Genomic DNA, 24,217 nt, shown 5'->3' with positions numbered 1-24,217 from the left:
AATGCCCAAGTTTTTTGCTGCGTATTGCATGTAGCAAACAAAAGTGCCCTAATGAACTGTGCAGTGCTAACCACACGGTGAACCAAGCATCCATCCCATAAGAGGTGCTTATTCAGCATCTGTGGATAACTCAAAAGTAATGTGCAAAGTTCTATTTAATGAAGAACAGTGTTGTTTTGAGCTAGTTATCGAAGCTATTGCGAAATAATTGAGGGAATACAGTCTAACATCAGGATGTATGCTACCTACTAACTTAACATATTCATGCCAACGTGTTCATTATGTGATACCTTTATTTGAGGGATAAGCGCAATGGGTTATATAATTTATCATAGTTGGAAATTGCTGCAGAACCAGTCACTGTGTTTTCGCACTCATTATTATGTGGCCCTTTTTCTTGTGACCTCTTACTGAGATGAAATTGCTTCACATAAACAGCAGCAGAAAGGCTCTTGCTAGCTATAATAAGAAATTATTGTTATAATAGTTTTTAGTTCCAATACATCATGGTGTAAAAGAGTACTCCACCTATTTGTCACCATGGCGAGTGCGATTCGCCTGGAAACGTGACTTGGTTTCGCAAAGCATTGCCTTTCTGTTGAATGGGGTACCAGCAAGTGGAATTTTGCAAAAACCGTAAAACTTTGTTTCTTGCAGCAAGCACTGATATCTGGCTTGTAAATTCATGCGTAGTGTGAAGAATAGTGACCCACTTTGAAATTTGCAACCTTATCATTGCAGTGCCTTGGACTGTCTTTTCTGTATGCGATTTGTTTCTGCAAAATATAAACCTAGTTTTTACCATATTTCAAGGTCAATTGCTAATTTATCGGTGTACGTTTGCAAGCACACTTTCAAATCAGATGCTAAACAGCAGGCGTGAGTGATGTGCATGATTCTTGTCTATGAAATTTATAGAATACCTAAAAAGGACTTTTCTACTTGGCGCAATTTTTGGCTACTGTGTGGACGTTCTATGCATCTAGATACAAAAAAAAAAGAGAATGCAACTGGTAGCATTGAATACGGTGTTCAGAAGCTTGTATAAACTGCGAAATCTGGTTGGTGCCAAAATTTCTTGTGGGTGTATCGTCAAGCGACTGGAGCTAGCAATACTGCATTGTTGCAGCTAATTCAACAATGGAGCATTTTTCGCTGCTCACGTGATTCGAGCAGATGTCGATCACGTTCACTGTGGTACTACATAGCTACAAAACTCATGCACCTGCATCCTGCATACCAGGAACCCTTATGTGAAGCAGATGATGCTGTAATGGAGGCAGCTAAGTGTGTACTGGGTTTTTGTCTGTCTGTCTATATCATTACACAGAGTTGCTAAGTGCACTCGAGTAGATTCAGCAGGCATTGCTGCTACAGAGTCAGTAGTGAAAGCGCTTTTTTTTAACAGTATTGCCTGTATATTGCATTTTCGAAAAATTCATCATTTTTGTGACACCCTAACGTCACAGAGTGCTCACTCAATTTAAATGCGAAGCATTTCTTAGCGAACTTTAGCAACTTTGTCCGTATCTATCTATCGACCTATCTATCCAGCTGCTGACGACTTTTAGCTCTCCGGGCCGTTTGGGTGATGGTATCAATACCAAACTTGGTATGATATAACATGACTGTATGAAGCACAAAATTGACTAGTCATAACAAAAAAATCATGATATGTGTGTCATAAATGTCATAATTTACATGTCATTGTCTTGCTGACCGTGCGGTGGTTCCATTCACATGATATGTTGCAAAACTGGTAGGGTATGACATGACTGCATGGCATACACAACCGACAGAGCCTAAAATCAAAATTATGACATGCGTGTCATGTAACAACATGGCTACATGCTATGCTCATGATGTGCTCGCGGCCGTTTCGCTAGCATCTCGTGAACCAAATTCGGTATAACGGGACGTAATTGGATGCCGAAGGTATGTGACTGGTGCGAACATGATAATCATGCGCTGATATGCCCCTAGTTAAAATCAGTGGATCTGCCTACCGACCTTCATTGTCGATCTACATGATATATTCTCGCAGGTGCGCGCCGCGCTGCGTTGCTTTGACGCATGTACGTTTGAGCGCACACGGTGTCCTTCCGTCACGAAGAGAGGCAGATGCCGTGCTCTCTGAGTAACGTCATCAGAGCCAAATGCAGCATGTCGCATTTTGTGCCGGTGGCCACGGGGCCGTACCGACGGACGCTGTTAGCGCCAGTCGTGCCTGGCGTCACACTATAGAGCGCTCACATTTTGCTACCGTGGCGTCGCTGCACTCAGCCTGAGCGTGCGTCAACGTTGCATCGGAGTATATTGGGGCCTTCATGACGCGCTAACCGCAGTTGCGATAGCTTCACATGTACCAAATTCGCTCTCACGCGAAGTGAATAGACGACGAAAGTAAATGACACGTCCAAACCTGATCATCACAATATTCGTTTCATGTGAAACAGGACTACATGCTACGCTCATAGTGTTCTCGCGCCCGTTTCACTAGTTCTACATATAACAAATTTGGTATTACGTGACGTGAATGGACAATGAATGTAAATGACGCGTCCAAATACGATAATCATGATATGAATTTCATTAAAAAAATACATGCTACACTCATAGCATGCTCGCGGCCGTTTCGCTCTCTTCATGTATACCATAGGTGGTATCAGGTTACCTAATGGATGACGAAGGTAAATGAAAAACGTCCAAACTATATAATCATGACATGGAAGTCATGCAGGGCATAATATATCTCCGCCTCTCAACGTTGTGCCTATTTAAAAGTGACCCATCGCCCTTCCTTATTCGTGCTTCGCATATCATCGATTCCCACTATACCTGAGATCTGCCAAATTTTCGTGGTGGGACATTACAAGAATTATAATTTCTTATATCACGCAAAAGTACTACATTATTTTTTATATTGTATATTAAATTCATGCTTTTCAACTGCTTTCTCCCCAACTAATGCATAGCTTCTGCTGGATTTTCTCTTGTGTGAACACAAGAAAACCGGGCCAGCGAAAGCAATAAGATTGATTGATATGTGGGGTTTAACGTCCCAAAACCACTATATGATTATGAGAGACGCCGTAGTGGAGGGCTCCGGAAATTTAGACCACCTGGGGTTCTTTAACGTGCACCCAAATCTGAGCACACGGGCCTACAACAATTCCGCCTCCATCGGAAATGCAGCCGCCGCAGCCGGGATTCGAACCCGCGCCCTGCGGGTCAGCAGCCGAGTACCTTAGCCACTAGACCACCGCGGCGGGGCAGCGAAAGCAATAAGGTGCTCCCCAATACCATAAGAGGGTATCGCTGTGGTTCAGTCTGTAGCTGAATTTTTTTTTAAGAGGCACCAATGTGGATTTCATGTGAGTGTTCACAGAGCATAATTGTGTTCTGCTACTTTTGTTATTGCAGGAAATACCTCCCAAAAGCAGTACTACAAGGATGTGAGCCACAAGTTCTTTTCAACTACCGGATCAGATGCCTGAGAGCCACGGGCTGGCTGCTTCTGGCCTACACAGACAGTGCAGCCACCACAGTAAAGTTTTTTCAAAGGTGTGAGACATTCCTAATTTGCATAGAGCGAGCATGTTAATTGTCAGTTTTATAGCTTATAGGAATAAGTCTGCAAAAGTAATTCTGTGCACAGAGTGTTTTACATTCTGTCAAAGTGTCATTAGGCAGCTTTGGCTCTGTCTTTCTTTTTTATAACTTTCCAGACCATCTTCCTAAATTATACAGTTTGCTGCAGCAATCGCATTGGGTGAATATCACAAAAACTTCATTTCAAAAAACAAATATGGTGACCCCCTTTATAGCCTGACCAGTGTATGCTCTTCGCTAGCGAAGTCATGTAATGTTGCACTGACTGTTGGTTGGTTCTCTCTGCAATATGATATAGCGTTTTGGCCCTAAAATTACGCCGTATAGATTGCGTTGTTGTGAGGCGTGCTGCATATTTGTCTATATCACCTATGCCTTGCGCAGTACTTCCTCACCATGCCGATCTAGCACAGTGGCACATCAACAAGGCCTTGCTTAGGTGATGGCTACATGTTGATTGCACAATCATTGATGTCATGCTTTGTTGCCATGTGACTGTGGTCATGATGGTAAGTATGTGTACACCTCTTACCGATGAGAACGATGGAGAAGCCTTGTGAGAAACTGAAAACAGCTACAATTTGTGTTTTATTGGCTGTGACCTCCTCAATTTATCATGTGAACACAAAATTTGTGGCAACATGCTCACATTTTACAATTTTGCAGTTATCAAAAATTTCAGATGGTGGGGCTCTTTACGAATGGTCAATTACGAATGGTCAATTTATGCTCTGCATGGCTTTGTTGATTTATATTTTGCAATGCTGGTCGGTGAAATAGTCTGCAGCTTCTGCCAATATTTATATGTTCTTTATACGAAACATTCTGTATGTTCAATATGTACCGTCAACAGCAAATATGCGGGACTCGAAATGTTCTTTGAAGTTGAATTCTCACTTTGTCTGAGATTGTAATTTTGAAAAAAATATTCCATACTGCACTTCGCATTCCGACATATGCAGTCGCCAGTCTAATTACAAGCACTGGGTTGTACATCTACCAAGATTTTCCTGGTAATAGTACTTTCGTAAATTTTTCATGGCACTAGAGCCACCTCCTTTCTTCTCTTTTGCGGCTGCATAGCTGGAGTTTGTTGCTTTGCTGCTTTGTTTACCTCTTGCCTATAGAACCAGTGACTCTGAAACGGTTTTTTGGGTGTACTTGCATCATTAGGCGTTTATTATTTTACTGGTCATGGAGCTTGTTTCGGTCTTTAGGATTTTACTTTTTGGCAACTTAACTGCTGTTTTCAAAGCGATCGGTAGATATCAATGTTGACTCTACTAAGCTTTGGTTGGGAAAGAAAAGTCGAACAGTTCCCGAGGTGCATGGCCTGCGCCACAGCATTCTAGGATACCAGAAATAGATCATATAGGCCGAATAATATGTGGCTCTTTGCTAGTTGCGTGTCTTGTTCTACTTAGAGTTCGTTTCATAGTCCTAAAAGTCGATTCGAGTTCATGGCCATTCGAGTCATGAATGCCGTGCGCCCTTAGGCTGCTTGGTTATGTACAGCGGCATGATTATTTGAGTCACACAGGTTTTGTCGAATCATCGCACTCGCAGGGCGTCATGTTGCACTGTCTTGAAACCACGCACTTTGCTTCCAGAGACGAGAACACAGTAAATATGCTAGCTGGAAAAGTGCAGCCACGGCGAGCTGAATGCCCATGACGGTTTTTCTTCCCTATGACTCAATCTTTCATTCACGCCGCTGGCGCGAGACTCCGCTTCCTTTTCGGTACCTAAACAACTCTGCTTTCGCGTATTCTTTTTTCTTGCTTTTTTAGAGGCGAAGTTCCTTATAGCGGCACCCGTTCGTCCCTTGTAGCTGTTGTAGGATGTAACAAGTTAACATTTTGACCTCCAAGGGGGTGCTGGTCAGAGATTTCTTCTGTGCGTTGTTGAACAATAAAAAAATAGTGCCCAATGTACTTGCCAATGGCTGCTAATGGAGTATGATGGACAGGAGCATTTGGCTTTTAGCTAACGCGCACACTGCAATCCCCATTGTGAGCCATTGCCAAGTACATTGACCACTATCTCACAGGAACAGGTTGCTACGTTATACTCGCTGGGTGCATCCTCCTTGGTTTTAAAAAGGTTTAGTGAGCGTTGGGCCGCAGTGCCATGAATACAGTGAACTAGTATATACCATGAACTCGAGGTGGTTAAAGGTGGGAAGTAGACACGAAGCGCAAGCCGTAAGAAAGTGTGCGTGTGCCACGTCTCGTTTACTCCTTGGAATGTCCGCTAGATGGCGGTGCTTCGATATGGGGAATATATGATGAAAAGATGCGAGATGGGGGTACTTGGAGTGTTGAATAGATGGACGAACGGACACACAGACAGATGCATAGACGAACGCGTGATCGGACGCAGGGGCGGATGCATAGACGAACGAGGAGACGGACGCACGAACAGACGCACGCACGCACAGGCGGATGGACGCATGGACGGTCACACAGACGGAAGCATGAACGTACGGAAGCAAGAACGAATGGACTGACGCCATTTTGCATCATTCACTCCGTGGATATATTGCCAATTTTTTCTCAAAGAGTCCAGTGTAAGAGTTCAGTTTTTTTTTTGCTTGTCTTTTGACTAAAGCGTTGATTTCACCGCATTTGCTGAGGTGCAGGTGGGCTGCCACTGTCCGCAGGTCAAAGGACTTTTTTTTTGTTGCTTCATCCCGTTTAGAGCCGCTTGAGACTAGGCGTGTTCTCTTTAACTTCCTTTCATTTTTGAGTTTTTTTTTGCTTGTCTTTTGACTAAAGCGTTGATTTCACCGCATTTGCTGAGGTGCAGGTGGGCTGCCACTGTCCGCAGGTCAAAGGACTTTTTTTTTTGTTGCTTCATCACGTTTAGAGCCGCTTGAGACTAGGCGTGTTCTCTTTAACTTCCTTTCATTTTTCCGTGTTGGATTTTCACAACACCGGATTTTAGGGCGTGAGATGAGGCCCATCGCCTTTGCCCAATTTCTAATACAACACGGTACACTGAATGTGCATGCGGTGTCGATCAGCCACATCGAGAGTAAGCGGGCTCGCCTTTTTATTTTCAATTTTGATTTGATGGTAAACAAAATAAATCAAGCCATTCGGTGGTTGAAGTGCGGCATGAACTCGAGCTGGACGGTCCGAATTGTTCCCTCTGCAGCAATCTGTACGACAATGGCTTTCAGTGGCTGAGACTGAGAAAGTACTCAATTTCCCATTCGAGATTAGATTAAGCATTTGGAGCAATGGGAGCAATTAGGCACTTTGACAAACACTTTTGTTGCCCACGAAGTTGTATACATGCCCGGCAACGCTAAATTGCTATAAAAAGGTTCAGGTAAGATAAGGAATCATACCAGAGAAAGTGAACTAGCAGATTTTTGTCCCGGATTTTCATTTGAGAAGTGACATCAGATCATAAATTTACCACCTTTTTTTTCCCTATTTATTCACATAACTTTAACGAAACGAAATTGAGAATGTATAACCTTTATGTACTCAACATAACAAAGCCTGAGGGAGTAGGCCCCAAATAAAGGTAGTAATAAGCGCTTGAGATGCTCAGTTTGGCCAGTTCACGCTTATGCTGTCTGAACCCTAAATGTGTCGCACGTCACGAATGCTGATGCGCAACCAGTGCAGCTCTGTGGCATTGCGTTTCGTGGAGGCTGTTCCTCGGCATTCGAAAGAGCCTGCAGGCACCACTTCAATTCGCGACAACGCGTGAAACGACTAATTTTTCTCCCAACGTAGTGGCAGATGTCAAAAAATTGACGACGTTTCCGTTCTCAGTATGAGAACGCAAAGGGTTTGTAGTCAAATGAAGCTTAAATGATACAGCCTTCAAGAGAATAACTGAAACCTTTAGAGCGCAGCCATTAACCAGCAACGCTCTCCGTAATCTGCCGTACCGAGCTCCTGCAGGTTCCAGAGCGTTTAGAAGAACATCCGTACCCATTCTGTGACATCGTGCCACAGCACTTCATTTGCTGTCGTAGTAAACAAGCCTACGAAGACGTGATTTGAAGCGTGGGGAAGCGAATAAACGAAACCAGGAAAATCATAAAACTTTGTTTCGCATGTGTTCTACTGGAGTGGTTTAGTGTGTTTCTGTTCCTTTTGATGTGCATTCAGCTATTCAACTTTTGATGGTGTGAGAGAAGGTACCCAAGAACTGGTAAAAAAGCTACATCATAGATCTATGAATACGAATGTATTGGCTGCTTACGTTTTTAAGTGAACTAACTGATCGTGTGTCCCGGTTTTCTGCATTAGCCGAACCATCCGACATCCAGACACTGTAGACTTCGTCGGATAGATTACCTATATCAGTTTATGAAGAAAGCGTGAGCTGCATGTGCGAAAGCATGTGTATGGGCTGATCTATCACATGTTGTGCGGACGTCCACAACAAAATAGCCAGATCCGCTTGCTAGGTACCACCACGTTAATGTCACGTGGTCATGAGGGTGGAGAATGCTTCAGCAGAACTTTGAACTACGCAACTTTTCATCTTGACAAAGTTGCGCCCAGAAAAGGAGAGGCAAAAGAACTATCAGTTCAAGCTATGTAAGGAGAGCAGCGCGAAGAGCGGTGCTGGTCGAGTAATCTGATCTTCGACGGAACGGGTTGTCTATTAAGTAGCAGTAATCAAACCACCTAGCGTTATCGCTGGATTTCGCGTGAGCTCCGAACACCATTGATCATTAGCTCCCTACGTGTAATCCTGATTAAGAAAATGACCTCAAACAATTGCGAAGCTTACCAAAAGTTGCTACGTGGTATTCATTGAACATTGCTAACAGCTTTTGTGGCTGAAACTGTAACACATAATAAAAGCAATACACGTACATGACAAATATCTCCGGTCTGCTGCCCTCTGATCTATATTTACCGATTAGTTCACGGAACACCCTTGCATTGGGAATTCACGGAACGCTGTTCACACAGTAATATTCATCACTTCTAAATCAGTGCTTATAATTTTTGCAGTTATTCAAAACTGAGGTCTTCCTTTAATGCGAGAGGAAATAATAAGACGTGTCAGCAAAGCAATGGCAAGATAAGGCGACCAGGAAGTAGGGTTTTTCTTAAAATAGATATTACGTCTTGGTCACGACGGTTCATGTCCCTTGAATAGATATGGCGGGCGTTCACCCAAACCCTCCTGTCTCTCTCTCTCTCTCTATCTCTCACTCTCTCTCTTTATATATATATATATATATATATATATATATATGGGAAAGAAGTGTATGCCTAAGGGCTCGTTTTTCCGTGGTTTACCACAATATTAATGAGATCTAACAGACAGTAATGCCGAGAAATGTACAGGGGAAGTTATTAGAACCAATGATATGTAAATAAGAAGAAAGAAGAAAGAAAAGTGGATGAAAAAATAACCAGCCGTGAGCAGCAGTCAAACCTACGACCTTCGAACAACGCGTTTGATGCTCTAACCACTGAGCTACCAAAGTCGCCTACGTTCCATCGACATTTTTGGGTTTATATGCGAATTTAGAAGTAGGAGTGACAGTCAACGCCATCTATAAGCAAAGCGACGAGTGTGAAAACACCTTTTATGCGCATGTTCGGTGTCACGTAGTACGTGAACTTGTTATGAGCGGGCAGCTGATTAATAGTCCCTGGTGTACAACATAATGACACCAAGTCTGCCAGTACGAGACCCTCGTTAAATGAAATAAGGGAAAGAAGTGTACACCTAAGGGCTCGTTTTTCCGTGGTTCAACACAATATTAATCAGATCTAACAGACAGTAATGCCAAGAAATGTACAGAGAATGTTATTAGAACCAATGGAATGTAAATAAGAAGAAAGAAGAAAGAAAAGTGGAGGAAAAACTAACCAGCCGTGAAGCAGGAATCGAACCTACGACCTTCGAAAAACGCGTTAGATGCTATAACCACTGAGCTACCACAGCGGCCTTCCCTCCATCCACATTTTTGGGTTTATATGTGAATTTAGAAGTAGGAGTGACAGTCAGCGCCATCTATAAGCCAAGCGACGAGTGTCAACACACCCTTTTATGCGCATGTTTGGTGTCACGTAGCACTTGAACTTATTATGAGCGGGCAGCTGATTAATATAATTCCAATTTTCTTTCTTCTTTCTACTTATTTACAATCCATTGGTTCTAATAACTTCCCCTGTACATTCCTTGGCATTACTGTCTGTTAGATCTCACACACACATATATATAGATGACGCTGACTGTCACTCCTACTTCTAAATTCACATATAAACCCCCAAAAAAGTGGATGGAGGGAAGCCCGCTGTGGTAGCTTAGTAGTTAGCGCATCGAACGCGTTATTCGAAGGTCTTAGGTTCAATTCCTGCTCACGGCTCGTTATTTTGTCATCCACTTTTCTTTCTTCTTATTTACATTTTATGGGTTCTAATAACTTCCCCTGCACAATCTTTTGCATTACTGTCTGTTAGATCTCATTATTATTGTGTCAAAATACGGGAAAACGAGCCCGTAGGTATACACTTCTTTCCCTTATTTTCATTTAACGAGGGTCTCGTACTGGCAAACTTGGCGTCATTAGGTTAATATACGAGGGACTATTATACAGCTGCCCGCTTATAATAAGTTCACGTGCTACGTGACGCCAAACATGCACATAAAGGAGTGGTTCACACTCGTCGCTTGGCTTATAGATGGCGCTGACTGTCACTTCTACTTCTAAATTCACATATAAACCCCAAAAAAAAGTAGATGGAGGGAAGGCCGCTGTGCTCGCTCAGTGGTTAGAGCATCTAAGGCGTTATTCGAAGGTCGTAGGTTCGATTCCTGCTCACGGCTGGTTATTTTTTCATTCACATTTCTTTCTTCTTATTCAGATTCCATTGGTTCTAATAACTTCCCCTGTACATTCCTTGGCATTACTGTCAGTTAGATCTCATTATTGTTGTGTCAAAACACGGAAAAACGAGCCCTTAGGCATACACTTCTTTCCCTTATTTTCATTTAACGAGGGTCTCGTACTGGCAGGCTTGGTGTCGTTAGGTTAGTATACGAGGGACTTTTAATCAGCTGCCCGCTCGTAATTTGTTCACGTGCTACGTGACGCCAAACATGCGCATAAAAGAGTGGTTCACACTCGTCGCTTGGCTTATAGATGGCGCTGACTGTCACTCCTACTTTTAAATTCACATATAAACGCAAAAAAAGTAGATGGAGGGGAGGCCGCTGTAGTAGCTCAGTGGTTAGAGCATCGAACGCGTTCTTCGAAGGTCGTAGGTTCGATTCCTGCTCACGGCTGGGCATTTTTTTCATCCACTTTTCTTTCTTCTTAATTACATTCCATTGCTTTTATTAACTTCCCCTGTACCAACCTTGGCATTACTGTCTGTTAGATCTCATTATTATTGTGTCGAAACACGGAAAAACGAGCCCTTAGGTATTCACTTCTTTCCCATATATATATACATATATATATATATATATATATATATATATATATATATATATATATATATATATATATATATATATATATATATATATGAAGGGAAGACACAAACACTTGCCCACGACGGCCGGGGGTGTGGTGAGAGGAGCATGACGATCAGAATAGAACAGCTTTCCGACGAATCGGCGGTATCTCTGTTTTGTCTTCAGTCAGGGAGAATCACAACGCCGGCGTTGCACTCTCAGATCTGGCTCTCTAAGAACTGAAAAATTGTAAGCAGACTTACTTTTTACTCTCGTATAAGTGCTTTATTTGATCATGCGGACCTGTGAACTCAAACTTTCGTTTACAGAGGCAACCCATAAGTCATTACCAACATCCTGTACAAATTTCCTGTATCAAGTTCGTTTTCTTTATGTCCCCCCTTAATGAGTACAGGCATACTGAAGGGATAGTAAATAATAAGTATTGCTATCGATGATCGTAAATGATTGATGTGATTATTGATAACTGTTACAGCCCCCGTTTTAAAAATTGCCGTCTTTCTTGCGATACTTGAACGCAGAGATTTCGGTCTGTCTGTCTGTCATATCATTAAGCCTCTCGGTCATAGTATAAGGACTTGCTCATTACCGTGCCTTATTCAGCTGGTGGCTGCACTCATACTCTTCAATATAATGATCAAGAAGTAAATAAATTTTTGGTATGCCTAAGGTGCTATATCAATACTAAAGTATTAGGTGGTGGGGTAATTTGCTAGAAAATGCATAGGTGCTTGATTCTTAAGGACTTAATTTTTTACGCTGCTCTGAGAATGGGAGACTATGCAAAAAAGTGGGTGTTTCTCACACTGCGCTGAAGATGTGACGCTATGCACGAAAAATTGCTCAAGCCGACGATATATTGCTGCCACCTTGCAGTGGCCCTGAGTTCTGCACAAGCTCATGCTTACCGATGGCACTGCCAAATGGCGTTCATATCTCACGCGGATGAGGTGAGGACTCACAACATGGCCTTCAAATGACCATGTCAACTTCCGACGACATTTGCCGCAAAACACGCCGATACGCAGCCAATGTTTTGTTATTCCATGCTTCAGCTTCAGGTTTAGAAACTTGTATTTTGAAATAGTGATGCTCATTGTTCTCAAGTATTCAGATTTTTGACAGAAATATTAACACAAAAAAAGAAAGAATGCTGGTCACTGTCCTCTTATATTTAAATAATGAACGCTTCAGTTGTTTTTCTCAATACTGACCAGCCTATTGAAGAAATATCAGTTCTATATAAGTTCGGCAGCGTAATGCAGGTAAAAAGACGCGTGCGAGAAGCCGAAAAGATGACGTGACGTGTATGAATGCATGTGGAGAGGCTAAACACTCTTTGTATTAGCAAAGTGTCTCTGTAACCTTTCAGATTGCTGAAATCGAGTTTAGGTGCAGTATTGGCTATGAAATAAAGCCGGTATTTACGCTCCCATGATATTCAGCCCAGTTTTCATTTTTCTAATTGCCTCTTTCAGGGAAAACACTGCAATTTTATGGAGCATCATGATCAAAATCTTCAAGAAAGTTCGCAGCTGCGTAGCTTCTTGTGCTGCCCTACGGACGCATAGCTTGCTGACTCACAAAAGCAAGAATTTTGATAGGAGTCATACGCAAGTGTACTTGCAGTAGGCATACCAGAAAAGTGTAAAACGACCAATGCTACCGGCGCGAACGTTCTTTGTCGGACGGTTAAGATGTTCATAGGGAAGCCAAGCGAGGTTTTTGATTGAGAAAGGGATCAGCACAGGCGTGTGCACGGGAGAAAGGGGCGGGGGAGTGGGGTGCAATCATTTCCACTAGTCACCTAAGAGAAGGTGGCGTAAAAATAGCTCTCTACATTTGCATAATAATGAGGAGGGACGCTAAGTCAGCCGCGTAGATTGACGTAACAAGGAGGGAGCCGCTGTGACGAGCCTTAACCCCCCGCCCTCCTGAAGGTGAATTCTTCGCACGCCTATGTTGTTATCTACAACCATTACGCAATACGCAATGCGAAAAATTTAAATTTAGCTATGATCTTCTTTAGAAATATTATGCCATAAATACTGCAAAAGTGACCTTAGACCACAAAAAATATTAACGCACGAGGAGACGTCAAGAGCAACTCGCTCCTCCTGAGTTACCAGCTGATGATTCATTGTCGCAATCACACTCCGCAATTTCACAGCCTTCTACGTCTGATGACAAAAAGAAAAGCATCATCGTAAAGATGTTTTTCTATTTAACACCACCACTGAGAACTACCTGAAGAATTTTATTGCCCAATGACTTCGCCCCACCGCGTCATAACGTTATCTGTGTGGTTGGAGAACAGAGTACGTTTTGCTCTCTAACTGGTCATGAAGCAAATCACTGGTAGTGTACTGCTTCCTAATAACAAATCAAACAAACATACAAAATAAGTGCCACAGCCTGGTACAATGCTGTTTGCGTTCGTGCATGCGTGCGCGCACTTGTGTGTGTGTGTGCGCGCGCGCGTGTGTGTGTGTGTGTGTGTGTGTGTGTGTGTAAATCTTTCATTGGATTCATGCACTATAAAAGCACTCCCCATGAATGCTATATGTGATGCAAGTAAAACAGGGCGAGTTTTAACCGTAATGGCTAGGCCATAGCTTTCAACCATCATAGGCTACTATAAAAAATACTCACTAAGCTGACAAGTGCGTGGTGTGGCCTATCATTGAAATTGTGAAGGACCACTAATGGCCATAGAGGTAAGTGCAAAATTTACTGCTTGCCAAAACCAATGCCAAATTTTTCGTTTAGGTTTTGAAGGAATTTGACTATGCCTTTGTGAGGGTAATACTTGCATATGCTTCAACATACTCGCCGTGGTAGGCTTTGCATTGAGTAACTAGAGCACCAAGGCCGACATTATTAGAGTCTCTGCGTATTTCTGTTGATGCGTTGAGATGGCAGTAACGCATGTTTGAAGAAGACGCCGAAAATAGACAACAGACAAAATATGAGTGCAACTCTATGAAGTTCCGGAGTTCGTTCGGATTGACACATTCGGCAAGAGCTTGAAGTGCGGCAGCATCAGGTGAAATGCCTCCTTTCGAGATAACGTGGCCTAGGATAGTAAACTGACAGGCGCCAAATGAGGTTCCTATAGGTGTAACTTTAAGCCAGCGGTGTGACACACTGAAGAGCTTGCTCAATTGTCTTGAGCAAGCGATACGAGGTTAACAATGGGCAGAAAGTATCGCTATGTCATTTAAACATCCTATAAAATTTTGAACTAAAATCATAATGGACAGTTTGATCGTACCCTTGGTGACATGCTGGCGATGTACTCGTCAAGACACCGTACTAACTGGGACCACGTACTGGGTCCCATTGGTGACCTACGCTTATATTTCTGCATCGCAAACCACCACTGGCTTTTCTACCTTCTTTCTCCTGCATTGACGCGAACGTTCATGTTGCTTTAACACCACTTTACCCAACAAACCAGATGTTTTTGATGCAAGAACCACCTCTCAAGCAAGAGTTATCCCGAAAAATTTTGTTACCTGGCTTGTTCGTTCACCGCGAAAAATCTGTCACGCTAAAATTTTTGCCTAGAGGGCTGTGAATCCACACTCTATTTCACAAGCTGTTGGCAGTGTGGTCAAAAGCAAAGCTTTCTCGTCCAATCAAGGCTGTGAAGGTTGAGAAAAAAGTCTTTGAAAGATTTTAGCAATTCAGTTCTAGTTAGCAAGCCACACGGACATAGATTTGAATAAAATGTTAGGATTGACTTTTCCAAAGCGTGCTGGCTGTTTATTTTCTTGTGTAATAAAAAAAAAGCCCGCATGAACGCATCTCTGCACAGGCTTTTTGGGACGTGGTGATGCACCACCCTTTGAAAACATAGCCTCACCGAGTCGATTGTGTCTGTGAAAGATGCTTTTCAACGTGTGCGACCAGCGAGCCATGCTTCGAAAATGTGTGGTTTTCCCAAGCTTCCGAAGCGGATATCTTTAACAGTTCTTGAAGAACTTGGCGTAAAGGAGGTAGGGGGCAGTGCACGTGTGGAACTTATCAAGAGGAGACCAAAACTGGTAAGTGAGCGAGCGTACGCTGTATAGGTGCAAAAGAGAGACGACAAAGTCCTCAACTGACGACCGGCAAAGTCCTGCCCCTGAAGAAGCATTCTTTTTCAAAAGGCCGTGATTTAACGAAAAAGCTGCACGATTTCAACCTCCGCATGTTGCGAAGAACAATGCATGGCTATTTTGAGACACGTGAAATTCCAACTATTGCTAATGTGGTGCACACTTTCAAAGAAGATGAGAAGTTACTAATTGTGCCCACAAAGACCATGCAGAGGGTACAGAAAATTTTCGGCATATCCCACGTACCTGAGAATCAACGTTATGGGAAACATGCGGAGGGAAGGTGACCATGCAGCAAATTTTTTATTGAGTAGCACGTCATAAACCGACGCTAAATATACGTGCAAATGTTGCACGCGCCGACACATGTTGAAGAGATGCAGATTTTTATGTAACCAGTTGTTTGCACTTGCACAACAATGCCAAATGGAACATGCGCATTAGCACCACCAGAAGCTGATATGAAGCGCTCATGCTCAAAAAATGCTGGCCCTGGACGACACTGCTGATTAAATCAACTTCAGCGCATGGCTACTAACCACACTTGTCGTTAACCCGACGTGACGGCTGTGTCAAAAGAGTGCATATTTATTGTTTATAAAACAGGTCAAGCAGCACTGCAGCCACTATTGACGTTTCATGAAATTTAGCATCTGTTCGAAAAGTAGTTTCACAGACCTGGGGTAGCTCTGCGGTAAAATGCCACGCAGAAAGCTTGGTACGTCAAAGTACCATATTCGCGAAGTGACGTCAACACATTGTTGAGATCTCTCATGTGCGAATGCGCTGCTTTTTACTGGTCGCTACCAGATCATCGGAAGAAGCATATGCGGGAAACAGACCCCGGTATGAATTTCGTCTTCCGGATAAAATCAACCGAACACATTTTCTTATACTGCAGTGAATTCGCCTGGACGTCCGCTTCACTCGTCATTACACCCACCTAAACGGCCGTGTGAACAGCCCGAATTGTGAGAGCTGCCAAGTACGCGAAACTTTCACTCACATATGTTGTTACTGCCCAATATACGTGGCGCTAATAAAAAAGCTGACTTCAGCATTTGTAAGCAAGGGCCGAACGCCATTGAGTGAGAGTCACACGTGTTCAGCAATGAACCACCAAAAATAGTAAAAAAATGCTACAAAGGCTGTAGGAGACTTTATCAAAGGCACTGGACCAAACACTAGACTGTAAGGTGCTATGCTGAGCGGCTACTGTACATACGCGTCACCTATTCTTGTCCTCTTCGTCATGCTTCCTCTCTCGTTCCTTCCTCCTTCTTTTATCCCCTTTGTAGACTAGCAGGCTAGAGCGAACTATCTCAGGCCAATCTTTCTGCCGTCTAATAAATTACCTCTAATTTTAGCATTCGTTGATTCGACGGTATAGCGATGTCAGGTGTTTTGTAACGCTCGCGCCGTAAAATAGCTCTTGAGTGTCCTCGTTGTTCCTGAGTAGATAGATGGATGAATGAAAAATTTTATGGTCCTTCGGTGCATGTGTTTAGCACGCAGCAGGCCGTTCCCACGTCGGGACAGAAGGACCTTGCCCCTCCACCGCGTCGCGGGCCTGATGGACCACGCAGAGATGTGCTTTAACGTACGAGCTGCGTAGAGATTAGTCCCACTCTTCCTTAGCAATTCTGGCTCCCGGTACCAGGGGACAACTCAAGAGCATGTGAGCTAAGCTAGAGAGAGAGAGAAGGAATGTAGGGAAGGTAGGGAGGTTAAGTAGGCTATGCATCCAGTTTGCTACCCTACACATGGAGAGGGGAAGGGGGGCGTAAAAGAGAGAGAGAAGGATAGACACATGTCACATCCCACACACAATGCCGAGTTTCACAGGTGGTCCCTCAATGAAGTTGCTGACAAGTATCTCAGGAGGGCTCGTGTGGCTTTCTGTGCTGATGTGCTGCGCGACCAGGCTCCTAAGATCTTTGCTTCATTAAATAGCTGGTCATCGAGTCTATTCAAGGCACACTGGAGAGTCCGGCGATCTTCATCAACTTGGGCACAGTGGCACAGAGATGTTCAATAGTCTCTATACAGTTGCAGCTTTCACACATGGATGAATCCGCCATGCCAATGCGACCGCTGAGTGACTTAGTAAACGCTACCCCAGTCCACAGCCGGCACAGCATTGTAGCGTCACGTTGAGAAATCTTGGATGGTAGTTGTTTTTGACGTAATCACTTAAGATTCTTAGGGCGATGATTGGAGTTAAGTGGAGAATTCCAGTGCGCAAGTGTGGCATTATGCGCGTTGTGACGAAGTTCTCTAGCTGCGTCTACTCTTGATTGTGGGCGCTCCATTGTGGGCACATCGGGCAGCGTCGTCGGCGGGTGGTTACCACTGATGCCACAGTGGCCCGGCAACCATTGTAAAACAATGTCGTGTCCTTCATCAGCAGCACGATGACAAATTTCATTAATACGATACACCATCTGGTGTTAGTTTCCACGTCGTAGACTTAGCACGCATCGAAGAGCTGCCTTGGAGTCGCAGAAAATGGCCAATGTACTAGGAGATTCTCGCGCAACAAACTCCACAGCGGCTCGAAGAGCGGCGAACTCGGATCCCGTAGATGACGTGACGTGTGATGTCTTGAATTTGACGGTGATTGATCGAGATGATATGACAAAGACACCTGCCTAACTTCCCGAGACCGAACCGTTCATGTAAACATGAATTCGGTTAGCATACGACAAATGCAAAAGGTCCAGTGAGATCTGCTTGAGCGCTAGAGATGACAGGCTTGCCTTTTTAGATATCCGCGGCACTTTAAGGTGCACAGTCGGTCTTTTCATGCACCACTCTGGGGATAGTGGCATGGGTGCGGGCGAGAATCTCCGCGAGATGGAATGCTGGTTAGCCGCAACAACTTTGGAAAACGCTGCCTTTGGTCTTTCTAGTGGCAAGCTATCAAGGTGGTGGTTAGGCACGCTGGATATGTGACGGATATGTGTCAGGAGTGTGTCGACCGTTATATATGTCGTGATCGGATGGTCTTTAGCAATACCAATTGTTGCTAACGTATTAGCGCACCGAGGTAGCCCCAAGCATGTGCGGAGGACTTGGCCTTGAATGCTTTGCAGGGCCCTGATGTTAGTTTTTCCGGCGTTGGAAAGCACGCACGTGCTATACCGCAAATATCCCAAGAAGAGCGCTCTGTACAGCTGAAGCATAGATGAAACTTATGTGCCCCTATGTGCCCCACGTTTTACCAGCGAGAAATCTCATCACGTGTGAGATAGAGCTGAGCTTCTTCTTCAAGTGCGAGATGTGAGCACTCCACGAGACATCTCTGTCGATAGTGACGCCCAGGAATCGGTGACGTCTAATATACGAAAGGTGCACGTTGTCGATAGAAACAGGATAACAGATCATGGGCTTGCGGGTGAAAGGGACTAAGGCGCACTTCTTGTGGAAATTGTGAGCCCTCGAGCATGGAGGTACGTCGACGTTATTCTCGCTGCTTACTGGAGCCGTGCGCGTACCTGGAGTCGTGTCACTGCTGAAGCCCAGATACATATATCATCAGCGTATGTAGAGATATTAAATGATTGAGGTAGACTTTGTACAAGGCCAATGATCGTGAGGTTAAACAGCGTAGGGCTGAGAACCCCGCTTTGTGGAACGCCACGAGCGGTGTAATGATCAACGCTGCGGCCTTCCGCAGTGAGCACGAAGAAGGATCTCCCCTGTAGGTAGCTCCGAATCCATCGAAACTTTACTCCACCGATTCCAATGTTCGCCAAGGCATCTAGGATGGCATCCTGCGTTACGTTGTCGTATGCACCTTTCACATCGAGGAACATTGCAACCAAGATGCGCTTGAGGTATTTCTGTTGTTGCACAGAGGTTACGAGGTTGATGACATTATCAATAGAAGAGCGGCCTCTTCGAAAACCAGCCATGGCCTCTGGATATATATTGTTACGGGGAGAAGGCGTCTGAAAAATGCCTTTACTTTTGATAAACAGGCAGGCATACAATATGGAGCCCGGTCTGCACAAGCTCGCGCTAAACATCGTCCTCTTTTCGAGAATGTTCATTTGTGGCACCCCGTAGCATCACCCCCGACGGCGAAGGCACCGTCTCGGTGCTTGGTTGGTCTGAGTAAAATCGTTTCAGCCGTGTGACGTGAACAACGTCAGGACACGATCGCGCGCTGGTGGCGTTAAGAGGTTCACTTTCATATGTCACGTCGGTGACTTGGCGCACCACACGGTACGGACCCGAGTACAGTGAAGTCAGCTTTTCGCACAGGCCAACTCGCCGCGACGGCGTCCAGAGAAGGACTGTGTCACCTTGACTGAAGTGTAAATCACGATGGCACGCGTTGTAGACCTGTCGTTGTCGTTCCTGCGAATCGCTCAGACGCCGGCGCGCTATCTCACGTGCCTCTAGAGCTCTAGAAATCACATCGCGGGCATATTCTTACGTGTGGCCAATAGCAGGAAGGAGCGTGTCGAAAGGCAACGTAGGTTCTCGTCCGTACAAGACGAAAAATGGCGAGAAACCTGCAGTGTCATGCCGAGACGTATTATAGGCAAATGTTACAAATGAAAGGGTGGAGTCCCAGTCACGATGGTCGAAAGAAACGTACTTGGCGAGCATGTCCGTGATGGTTCTATTTAGCCGCTCCGTGAGCCCGTTGGTTTGAGTATGATACACCGTAGTGAACTTGTGCTTTGTAGCGCAAGAGCGCAATACGTCTTGGATAACTTGTGATAAAAAGTAGCGACCCCGATTGGTAAGCAGTTGCCGAGGAGCACCGTGGTGTAATATGACGTCTTCTAGAAGAAAGTCAGCGACGTCGGTCGCACAACTGGTAGGAAGGGCCCGTGTGTTGGCATACCGAGTGGTGTAATCCGTGGCGACTGCTATCAACTTGTTTCCGCTGGCCGATAAAGGAAACGGTCCTAGTAAGTCAACACCTATAAAATGGTTCGGATGGGATCTGAACGGGTTGAAGGCGTCCCGCTTTAAGGGTTGCTGGTTTTTAGCGGTGTTGAGAAGATTTGCATGAGGCTACGTAACGGCAGACGGATCGGTAAATACCGGGCCAAAAGAAGCGACGTCGAACGCGGTCATAAGTTCTTGAAACTCCCAGGTGACCAGCTGTCGGAATATCATGCAACTGTGCAAGGACAGTCTGACGCATATGTTGTGGTATGACCAACAGCAGCTCAGGTCCGTCAGGATGCATGCTGTAGCGATATAAGACGCCATCTTGGAGCAGGAACATACGGAGAGACGGAGGAGTTGTGGGACCACTAAGCCGATGGATTATATTTCTGAGGTGAGGATCACGGCGTTGCTGATCTCCGATGTTGCTAAACGCGGAAAGTGCCAAAACGCAAGCAGACTCATCGCTCTCAGAAAGGTCTGCTGGGTCTACTGGATGACGCGACAAGCAATCAGCATCCTCATGGTGGTGACCTGTTTTGTAGACAACCATTTAGGAATATTCCTGTAGCCTTAGAGCCCACCGGCCGAGACGTCCACTAGGATCTTTTAAGGACGACACCCAGCATAAGGCGTGGTGATCAGTGACAACCGTGAACGGGCGTTCATACAAATACGGCCGAAATTTAGCCACTGCCCAGACGAGTGCGAGGCATTCGCGTTCTGTGATGAAGTAATTTCGCTCTGCTGGCGATAAAAGACAGCTAGCGTATGCAATAACGCGCTAGAAGCCATGCTGTCGTTGTGCCAAAACGGCTCAGATTCCGTGGCCGCTGGCGTTGGTACGCACTTCCGTTGGAGCGCATATATCAAAGTGGCCGAGAATCGGTGGCGTCGTAAGTCTACTTGTCAGTTCAACGAATGCTCTGGTTTGTTCAGGTCCCCACACAAAAGTCACATTTTTTTAATAGTTCCGTGAGCGGTCGTGCGACGTCAGCAAAATTCCGCACAAATCTACGAAAGTAAGAACAAAGACCCACAAAGCTTCGAACATCGTTCGCAGAGGTCGGCACAGAGAAATCTTTGACGGAACGAATTTTCTCAGGATCGGGACGAACACCAGAAGAATCGATAAGGTGTCCAAGGACAGTGAGCTACCGGCGGCCGAAGTGACATTTCGACGAGTTTAGTTGGAGGCCTGCTTTGCGGAAAACCGAAAGAATTGTTGAGGGACGCTCGAGGTGAGTTTCGAAAGTTGGCGAAAAAACAATGACGCCATCAAGGTAGCATAAGCAGATTGACCACTTGAAACCGTGCAGAAGAGCGTCCATCATTCGTTCGAATGTAGCCGGGGCATTGCGTAACCCGAACGGCATTACTTTGAACTGATAGAGCCCAACGGGAGTTATAAACGCCGTGTTTTCACGGTCCAGATCATCAACTGATATCTGCCAGTACCCGGAACAAAGGTCGATGGAAGAGAAATAATTTGCTCCACTAAGGCAGTCAAGAGCGTCGTCTATCCGCAGCAGAGGATACACGTCTTTTTTGTAACCTTGTTAAGATTTCTGTAGTCGACACAGAAGCGCCAGCTGTTACCTTCTTTCTCACAAGCACAACGGGCGAAGCCCAAGGACTTGAAGAAGGTTCAGTGATGTCTCAGGCAAGCATCTTGTCGACTTCTTGCTGGATTTTTTGCTGGTTTCCTCGGTGGAGGAAACTCGATAGGGTTGCCGGTGTACTGGATTTGCATCACGGGTGTTGATCCGATGCTTTACGACGGTCGTTTGACCTAGGGGTCGGTCGCAGAGATCAAAGACGTCTTGATACGACGCAAGAAGGCCACGAAGCGCAGACACATGCTCGGCCGGGAGATCAGAGGCAATCATTCCAGTTATGTAGTCTAGTGTACTGCGCGACTGAATACTTGCAGATGACGGAGTATCCTCTGTTAAGGCCGATATGTGGTAGTCGCCGGCTGGGGCAAGGGTTGCAAGAGATATTCCTCGTGGCAGCACTTCAGAGCAAAGTCCAAAGTTCACAATAGGGAGACATGCCACGTTATTCTTCATTGTGATGATGGTGTGGGGGAACGCAACATTGAGCGAACAGAGTACTGTAGGATTAGGTGAAATGACATAATCGCCGTCAGCCACCAGTGGATCAGAAGAGACGTCAATATACATCACAGCTCGACAAGATAGGCGAACAAAGTCGGCGGAGCATAGCTTTGGCGGCGCAGGATTACGAGGGTCAACGGCGTGTGGTAGGACGAGCTGAACAAAACCAGCAGAACAGTCAATTAGGGCGGAATGCTCCGACAGAAAATCGAGTCCCAATATGATGTCATGTGGGCAGTGGTCCAGTACGTAATACAGAACAGTGGTATGACGTCCAGCAACAGTGACACGGGCGGCACACATCCCGGTGACCGCTGTTGTTGCACCATCAGCTACTCGGACAAGAGTGATCGGAGCAGGAGTGAGCACTTTCTTGAGTCGAGCACAAAAGCTGGAGTTCATGACTGATATGTGAGCGCCGGTGTCAATGAGTGCTGCCACAGAAGTACCGTCAACATTTGCTTTAATAAAGTTGTGTCCGGGTATCGTGTGCAGACGAATTTTGGGTCGGGTCGTCGAAGCAGGCTCACCTCTAGGAGCTGCGCCCGTCAATTTTCGAGGACTGGTGGTAGGAGGGCGAGGGGGAGCGACGTCGGTTAGTTGAGCGGGACATGCGTCCAGAGGGCGACGGGGACGGGCTTGGTTGGGCGGGCCTGGATGGCGAAGCATCATCTTGTGCCGTGTAGATCGGCATCCGAGAGCCAGCGGGTGGGCGTCGGGTGTTCGCATATAGCGACCATGACTGCCAACCCACGGAAGTGCGGCAATGACGTGAAATATGACCCACTCGTCCACAGTTGAAGCAGATCGGCCTGTCATCGGAAGTTCGCCATTCTCCCGGGTTCCGGTAACGTGGGCGGTTGTTCGGTCCGCGGGACATATTAGGTGTACTGGGCAGTTGGTAGTCAGGTCGGTTAACGGGGCATAGCGTCTGAAGTCCGGCGTTGGACAGTTCCTGGCGTACGACACTCTTGATTAAAGAAATCGTGGCGTGAGAGTCGTCAGGGGCCTGGACTTGGTCAGACAGGGGAGATGCTGCCTCGATTTTGTGGCGCACTATGCGCACAATATTGTCGGAATCAGCAGGGGCTGGTGCCAAACGGGCGTCCTCGCAGGTTGATGTTGCAGCCGTGTTGGGAAGACGCGAAAATTGTGGAGTGATACGGCGACTTTTTGCGTCTTCGAAGCGTCGGCATTCGTTATTAACGTCGTCTACGGTCGATGAGTTTCCAAATACGAGGAGATTGAAGGCGTCATCGGCAATTCGTTTCAGGATGTGCGCGACCTTTTCAGATTCCGGCATCTTGTCATCAACCTTCCGGCAGAGGGCAAGCACATGTTGTATGTATGTGACGTACGACTCGGTGCCGGACTGGAGTCGGGACGCTAGTTCTTTCTGTGCAGCACGACGACGCCCGATGGGCTTACCGAAGAGATCAATGAGTTTCTGCTTACAGATGTCCGAACTCGTGATATCTTCCTCGTGGTTGGAAAACCAAACCTTAGCTGTACCATCAAGGTAGAAAATAATATTGGCCAACATGAGCGTCGGATCCCAGTTGTAAAGAGCGCTCACCCTTTCGTACAGCTGAAGCCATTCCTCCACGTCAGTACTGTCACTGCCCGAAAATGTGCCTGGGTCACGTGGTTGAGTCAGGACGATGGTGCGGTTAGTAGCAGCTGGATGCGATGCTGTTTGTTGCTGCGTAGTTGGACGAAGCACGGTTGGGGTAGTCTCCAAAGCATCCTCGTGTTCGTCTTGATCAGGCATCGCACAGGCAGCCAAGGAAGTTCCGCTGCGTAGAATCGTCGTGGTGTTGACTGTGGGAAGACCCGCACTCTCCACCAATATGTTACGGGGCGAAGGCGTCTGAAAAATGCCTTTACTTTTGGTAAAAAGGCAGGCATACAATATGGAGCCCGGTCTGCACGAGCTCACGTTAAACATCGTCCTCTTTTCGAGAATGTTCATTTGTGGCGCCCTGTAGCAATATT

Source organism: Rhipicephalus microplus, chromosome 1, assembly GCF_043290135.1.
Source record: "Rhipicephalus microplus isolate Deutch F79 chromosome 1, USDA_Rmic, whole genome shotgun sequence".
NCBI lineage: Eukaryota > Metazoa > Arthropoda > Arachnida > Ixodida > Ixodidae > Rhipicephalus > Rhipicephalus microplus.
Note: the sequence above shows the minus strand (reverse complement) of the source record.